Consider the following 7,863-nt stretch of genomic DNA (forward strand, 5'->3'; position numbering starts at 1 on the left):
ACACACACCATTCAACACAAAGATGTCCAGAGACACACAGAGTCACCCAACAAATAATCACCCAAATCAAACACCCAGAATTCACCCAAATCAAACGCTCTAGTGCACTCCCGGGTATACTAGATAGCATGGCACGGATACAAATATACCAATACAACAACAACAACAACATTAATAATAATAGTTAACATGCAGCAAACACCTATATGCACCAAACACTTGGCCATGCAATTTACACATGCATTCTTTCCACGAGTCGGGGAATGTTATGCCTATTTTAAACATGGAGAAACTGAGGTGCAGACAGTACTGAAACCATTTAGTTGCAGATAGTACCTGATAAAGCTAGGGTTTAAAATCCGAACTAATTTAAGACTTAATTAAAATAAAACTCAATTAGAATCAAAATTAATTTAAAATTAGAACTTCAAAGAGCACACAATTTTTATTTTTCTACACTGACTCTAATACCTAACACAGACAGACATACACACACCGTAAAATGAACACAAAAAAGGCAGCAATACCCCGAAACAAATACTTCAATTTAAAGCCACAAACATTTCAGAAACTAGGAACTCCTACCATGCTCGAGGATCAGCCCTCAGGCCAGAAGTGGCAGCCTCTAAAAATAAACACTCATACAGAAGCCCACGGCCAAAAGCAAGTGATCAGACAACCACAAAACAGGAACATCCTGATCGGCACACACACACACACAAACCACAGGCCAACCAAATGACGTCACTGAGTGAGTGCAAGCAGAGATGCCCGACAGGGCACACTGTCCACACACACACCCGGGGGCTAGATGCTCTGCCAATTCACTTCATTCTCCAGAACCATCCCTCTGCCCCTCCCCCCAAGTTTTCCCTGGAGCTTTCAGACCTCAGCCAGCAGCAAAACCGAAGTGACACTGGGCCAGTACATTGCCAAAGCAGCCTAGAGCTCACAGGGATGGGGCTGGTCCTTGTGCCAGGACACCTGAAGGATGCTAACAGGCAGTTGCAGGCATGGCTGCCTCTCCCAACCTGCGTGTCAGCATCCCTAAAGGGTGGACACTGGCAGATGAGAGAGCCTGCCCCCAAGTATGTCTCTCCAAAGGGTGCCTTTCTACACAAAAGAGAAGAGATTCCCGCTGGCTATTTCCAGAGGAGAAAAGTATTAAAGACAGAAGCTTCTCATCCACTCAGATATCTGACACTGGTCCCTTGAGGATGGGCCCCTCGAACCAATTAGTGGGAATCTGAGGAGCTATCTTTCCTTCTCACTGTACCTGAAAAGCTGCTGGCCCTGGAGAAAGCAGGCCCATTCCCAAGTCCTGGACCCACTCTGCAGCCCACACTGTGAGATGCCAGAGTGTTCCTCCCCGGCTAGGGTTCTCCTCCATGCCCTGCACCTAAGTCCTCAAATCCATGCTCATGTGGTTTGTGAAGTGGGGAAAGCAGCAAGCAAAATGTGGAGTGTCCCACGGCCTCTCCATTTACACTTAGACAGAAGGCAATGAGAAGCACTGAGTCCAAATCTGAGAGTACTCTCTCCTTCCAGCACAAAACAGACTCGCTCTATCACCTCGCTTGGGTTCATGAAAGAGCTTTTTGGCAAAAGAGCTAAGAAAGCATCCCCAAGGCCAGGAGAGAGAATTCACAGCGATATCTACCACCTAATATCCTGGCCCTGCTGGCCAGGCCCCACTCTTCATTGATTTTGAAAATGTCAATATTAAACTGATTCCGCCATGTAATTTACCCCCACGCGAGCGACTGTTAGGAGCAACAACATCAGGAACGATAACTGCCGGGCCATGAAGGCTTAATAAGAAAACGGAAGACTTGTAAATTGTGTAATGAAATCCTGTTTGCTCGGTAAAACTGCAAATGTCTATTTCTGTCCTCGAAAGGAGGACCCGGCTGCTCTTGACTACCCACGTGCTGGCCCGTATGCAGGCTGTTTTGTAACTTTCAGTGGTTGTCTTCCTTTGCATATCAAGGGGAGAAACTGAGGACACCCAGGCCCAACCCAGGTCTATCCAGCCCCCATGAGGGCAGGACCTGTGGGCCACGTACCCCCGCCCCCCACACTGGGGCACACACACCCGCGTTCCTTCTCCCCATCCACCACAGCCACATTAAGAGCTATTTACCAGGACCACAAGAAGCCGGAACACAAGGTCGGTTTCAATCTATTAAGGCAGGAAGGGTGAAAGAGAGAGGCGGGTAGAGCAAGGAGGAGGAGTGGAATAGAGTGGGGGAGGGAAAGAGGGGACTGAGAGCGGGTGAGGCTCTTAAGCCGAGGGCCGCCAGATCCACCTCGGAGTCCCAGCAGCCTGCAGGGATGGCCAGTCCAGGTAAAACCATCTCGGCTGAGAGGGAGTTGGACACCGAGTGGGAGGCGGGCAGGGGGTAGAGGGAGGAACCTGACTGGCTGGGGCCGTGGATACTGGCATGGATGACAATGGAATGGAAGGATAAACTGCAGGGGAAACATGATAACAGATAGGCCAGGGTGGCAAGCGCCCAGGCCCCGATCCCGGGCCAGCCTGGACGTCCTGTCTCTTGGGCCATCTCCCTGCCCAGTTCTCTGGGGAAGTTGAGAAGTCCACAGTCTCTTCCACAAAGCCCCACTTGCTTTGTCTGCATACATCTCCTCACTCTTCCCAGCAGCTGCTCCAAGCCCTAGACTCCACCCTCGATGCTGAGTTCAATTGCACCAAGGGGCCTTTATTCCATGGCGGCCGTAATCCAGATGTGCGAGTCATACTTTTGGAAAGCTCTGAGGAAAATCCCCAGCTGACTTGGATGTGGCCCTGCTCCCCAGGCCCTCTCCAGTAAACTGCAGAGGTGTGCATGGGGCTAGCAGCACAGACCAGGCCAGGATGCAGGAAAGGAAAGCGCATCCGGTCCATACACTTCAAAAGGAACGAAAGAAATACACACAGGATGCTAAGATGATATGGGTTTAGGGCAGTTGTTTTCTAATTTTGATGTTCATAGACTCCTCTGGGATGGTTAAAAATGTAGACTCTGGAGCCCGAACTCCAAAGACTTTCACTCACAGGTCTGGGGCGGGGCCAAGAATCAGCATGTTAACCAGCATTCTGGGGTTCTGAAGCACATGCAGTGGGTGACGTCTTGAGAAACCCTGATCCAGGTGGCCAGCATTTTGAGCCCTGAAGTTAAGGACACTTGCTTCTCTTAATAACATTGAGTGGGGAGATTTCACTCATTTAGATGTCACGAAAGGCAGCCCGGCCATAAGAATAAAGGTGTCAGCCTGACTGCAAGAAAGAAGTCTCCCTTGGCAATGACACAAGGAGAGACCCGCTCCCTGTCCAACAGCAGGCCTGTTTTGAATAGTAACTGACTTATTAAGGTTTTCAGGATGGGGCCCTTCATGAGAAAAAGTCCTTTGAGTCCACATCCAACAGAATCACAATTCATTAAAACGCATTACCCGGAGCAGCGATGACCAACCATCGTGGAGGAAAATCAATGCAGTGCCCATAGGAAGAGGCACCGTGCCCACCGCAACAGGCGGTTTGGAGGCAGGCAGGGTCCCTGGCAGGTCGGGAGGAAATCTAGCTCCTTACACGTGGGAATGGGGCATCAAAGGCCATGTGTGTCTGGGAGGTAGGTGAACTTTGACAAGGACTGAGGTTTGGCCAAGAGGCAGCCAAGAGAGCAAGTTCTGGATGTGTTTAACCCTTTAGCCACAGATTCTCCTCCAACCTTGGAGGAAGCCAGGCTGGGGCTAGGGCTGGGGATGTTGAGAAGCAACAGGGGATGGGGCTGGGTACCAGGAAGCCACAGGGATGTGCTTCTGGAGAGGAGACAAGAGGAGGAACCACCCCCCCCCCCCTCCGCCCGCAATAGCCAGACAGAGCCATTACTCAGAAGAATGGTCTCTACCTTAATTGCCAACTCAGCTTGCATCGACCACTTAACCATGCAGAGCCTGGCCATACAGAGTGATGGGATTCGGGAGCTAAGTACCTTGAACTAGGCCTGGAACATCGTCCTTTCTCCATTTTAATAGCTCTCATCACCCACAGAGTAAAGCCTTACACCCCTCTGCTAGACATGCCAGACCTTCTATTATCTGGCCCCTCCTTGCTTTTTGAAGCCATTCCTTCATATCCTCAATACCCCAAACACCCCCCATTCTATATGCTTTTTCCTGCTCTGTGCCTCACACATGCTATGCTGCTCCCTCTCCTGAAAGGCCCTTTCTCACCCCACCCCCACGACTCCCAACCTCCCTGGAAAACCTCTTCTTCCTCCTTCAGGCTTACTTTGAACTTCTCTGAGAAGACTTCCTTGGCCTAACCCCCTTCCTACAGTCCTCCAGACTCAGATTTACCTTTTCCATGTTCCTGTCGCCCTTCATAGATGTCTACCGTAACCCCGATCGCCAACTGGACAGTCATTATTACTGCCTGTGTTTGTCTTCCCCACTAAGCTGAGTGCTCCTTGAGCAAAGGTCTTTGTTTCCCTCTCTCTCCCCAGTGCCTGATTCCCAGGTGGTGCCATTCACAACGTCATTTGTGCGAACAGGGCCTCTTGGAGCCCAGTGCACAACCAGCAGCATGGCTCTACAGGATGCAGCGTCTGGCACACGTAGGGTGCTCTGTAAATGCTTCTCACACTGCATTAAATAGCCCAGAGAGCCTTACACAGTCCTGTCAGTCCCTGAGATGCTCTTCTTCCACTGCCACCCAGAGAAGTGAAAAATCAGGGAGGGGTTCAAGGTACACCACAAGCTCCTCCCAAAAGGAGGAGAAACGAGAGGCACTACAGCCACGATGTCATGAGAGAGGGGTATTCTACAGAGCTGACAGCACAGGCCGGGCACAGCGGAGGTCCCGATAAACTGGCTGGGCCAGAGCCTACCCCCATGGCATGCCCGACGGAAGTCCCCAGCCACTCCAGTGGACATTACCTCTCTTAGGCCAAGGACCCCTTGGGATAGCTGATGAAAGCCTAATTTCCTAAAAACTACACAAACATAAATTTTGCACATAATTTCCTGGGATGGGCGGACACCCCGAAGTCCATTTATGAACCTTAACAGATAAGGTGCTGCTTCTAGGGATCCCTCTCTATCACCCAGGACTTCTCTGAAGACTGTCAAGCTGCATCCAAGAGAAATGGGAGAACACACAGAAAGGAAACCTTTCTAGCTGGCGAAGCCTGAGAAAGCACCCAGGCCAGAGCGACCCACTGGGTTTTGACTGGCCCGAGGAAGATGAGTGTGAAGAGGGGTTGAGGATGGAAGAGGGTCACAGGGAACCTCAGCCCCATGGCTCGAGCGTGACCTGCCATTCTCCTGAGACACCCTGGCAAGGGTGGCAGGGACCTCCTATGGCCCAATCTATGACAGTCCGGGCCTTCCGCCACGCCGATCTCCCACCCCACAGCCAGCTGGGGACTGAGGCAGCCCTTTGTTCATAGCAGCTTCCAGAGAGTTCTGGAACTTCTCTCAATGGGAATGAGTTTCCTCCGGGGCTCTGAAGATTAGCAGAATTAAGGGTGGAAGACAAGTCCCAGTCTCAGAGAAGGAACCACACAGAGGAGTCACAGCCCCTAAGGGACAAAGAAGACAGGTACAGCCCAAGGCACTTGGTTCACACTGGGAGGTGTCCACTGATCCAAGCTGACAAGCGCAGGCCTTGGGCCCTGTGTGCAGACACAGACAGGTCCAGGTTTGGCAAACGGACACCTGTCTTCCTGCTTAAGAGCACGCCGATGGAACCCCTACATTTTCAGAGAGCAGGCAGAAGAGAACAAGATTCTTCTCAGGGCTGCTGTCCATCTTTTCACAGCTGGCTCTGTCTCCCGTCAAAGTGACTCTGCCGGTGTCACCCCCAAACCTGCATCTGTGGGCCCAGGAAGGGTAGGTGGCAAGTGCCTAACCCGTGGCCACCTCCACCATTCTGCCAAGGCCAAGAAAGAAAGAGGGAGGCACGAGGCCCAATGTCCGAATGGAGCCCAGTCCGGATTTCAGCCTGGGGGCATCGAAGCTGGAGAAAGTCAGCACTGAAATCAAAGTGGAAAACAGAGCCCCTCCCACTGGCACACCAGGCCCTCGGGGCGACAGAACTAAGGTCTAAGAGGGACCGGGAAGTCAGGCTGACCCAAGAGAGCCTTTTAAAAGCCACGGGGTTTTTAGAGCTGAAGGTCTTAAGGGGGTCAGTTCATCCACTGCCCACCCTTCATGTCACAGGAAGGACAGTGAAGCTCAGCCCACCCCCCCTCAAGGTCACCCAGCACAGAGGTGCAAACAGACTCGTCTTCCTGCCTCCAAGTTCAGTGATCTCCCACTAATGGCTTTCGAGGTGAAGGTGGCTAGAAGAGCCTGGGGGGCAGGAGACTCTCCAGCTATGGCTGCAGACCAAGAACCTCACAATATAATTTACGGGGCTTCAGTCAAGTGATGATGACGGATGTGTCCCCAGGCCCTCCTCAGGAAAGACCCACAGTATTTTACACAGATACCATCTTACTTGACTTTCTCCTGCGAGAGGGAGTAGGGGCAGAAAACCTGAGCATGACCTTTATTTCAGACCCAAGGGACCAAGGCCTGGAGGGTGAATGACATGCCCAGGTCACACAACAGCCCGTGACCTTGCCGGGCCAGCCAGCCTCCTGGCCCTCAGCTCCTGCGGGCCCTATAACCAGAGCCTGACACTCCCACTCCCGCCTCGGCCTATCCGGGCACCAGATATCACAGACACACTCAGGTCGGTAAAAATAGCTCCGAGCCCACAACAACCAACGTCCTTCTCTGCCAGGCCGAGGCGCCCGCCTGGACACTCAGAAATCCCTGGCCAGGGGACGGCTGAGCAGCCAAGAGTAGTGCCAAAATTGGGAGGAAGCCATCAATGGGGCCGTAGGAGGCCGGTGGGGGGACTGCCAGCACAAGGGTGGCACAAAGCTCAGACCCACAAGTTGGGGGTTGTCCTGAATAAACATCTTGCTGGGAGTGTTTCAGGGGTACCCTTGCCTTCCCCAAGTTCCCTCTGCCACCCCATTCTCATTTACCATGAACCATTATCCCAAAAGAATGACGCCAACTCAGACGCACTGCCCCCCACCAACTCAGCCACCCCTTAGACCTGAGCAGCATTAACACATCCCAGGGCAGCAGGTCCTGGCCGGAGGCGACCAGGTCTGCTACTGCTACATCAACCTCCAAAGGCAGGGTAGAGGGTCACAGCCCCCGCACAGCCCGCAAGCCCTTCCCAGGTCCGAGGCAAATCCAGGATTCGGAGTACAGAGGCCCCCAACCATCCTCTCCCCAGATCCAGCAGAGAGCCACACGAGGATACCCACAAGCGAAAAACGGCTGCCCAGCAGACACTTACCCTCTGCACAGTGAGGGAGAAAGGGGAGGGAAAAGAACCGCTCTGATTTGATCTCTGCTCCTTGTGCCTCAAGTTTCAAATAATTCCTACATGGCTGCAGCTCCCAGCGCTGTCTGTGTCCTACTCAGGCTCACTGGGACCGTCAGGGGTGGGAGGAGCAATGCCGCCTGCCTGCCCGTGTACACACACACCACTCCCTCTCTCCCTCTCTCCTCTCTCTCCTCTCTCTCTCTCTCTCCCTCCGCCCCCGTCCCAGCTCTGCCTCACTCTGGCTTGTAGGAAGCCAGTGGGATAAAACTCTGTCTGTAATTTCAGCCAGCTGGGTCCCCAGGGCTTCACTTATCATCCTGTAGCTATGCAGCTCTAGAATGACATCACAGTGGCTTCTCGAGCCCTCCACACAGAGTTCGGAGTGCGAATCGGCTGGCTCAGCTCCAGCCCCAGCCCCAGCCCCAACCCAGTTGCAGCCCCAGCCCCAGCCCAGTTCCAGGCTCAGCTCA

General features: G+C 52.9%; 1 protein-coding gene across 1 annotated transcript in view; it reads right to left on the reverse strand.

The window, feature by feature from the left end:
• TNS1 (tensin 1) overlaps positions 1-7,863 on the reverse strand; it is a 206,022-nt gene that overhangs the window by 44,559 nt on the left and 153,600 nt on the right.

Source organism: Pteropus medius, unplaced genomic scaffold (assembly GCF_902729225.1).
Source record: "Pteropus medius unplaced genomic scaffold, Ma_sr-lr_union100, whole genome shotgun sequence".
Lineage (NCBI taxonomy): Eukaryota > Metazoa > Chordata > Mammalia > Chiroptera > Pteropodidae > Pteropus > Pteropus medius.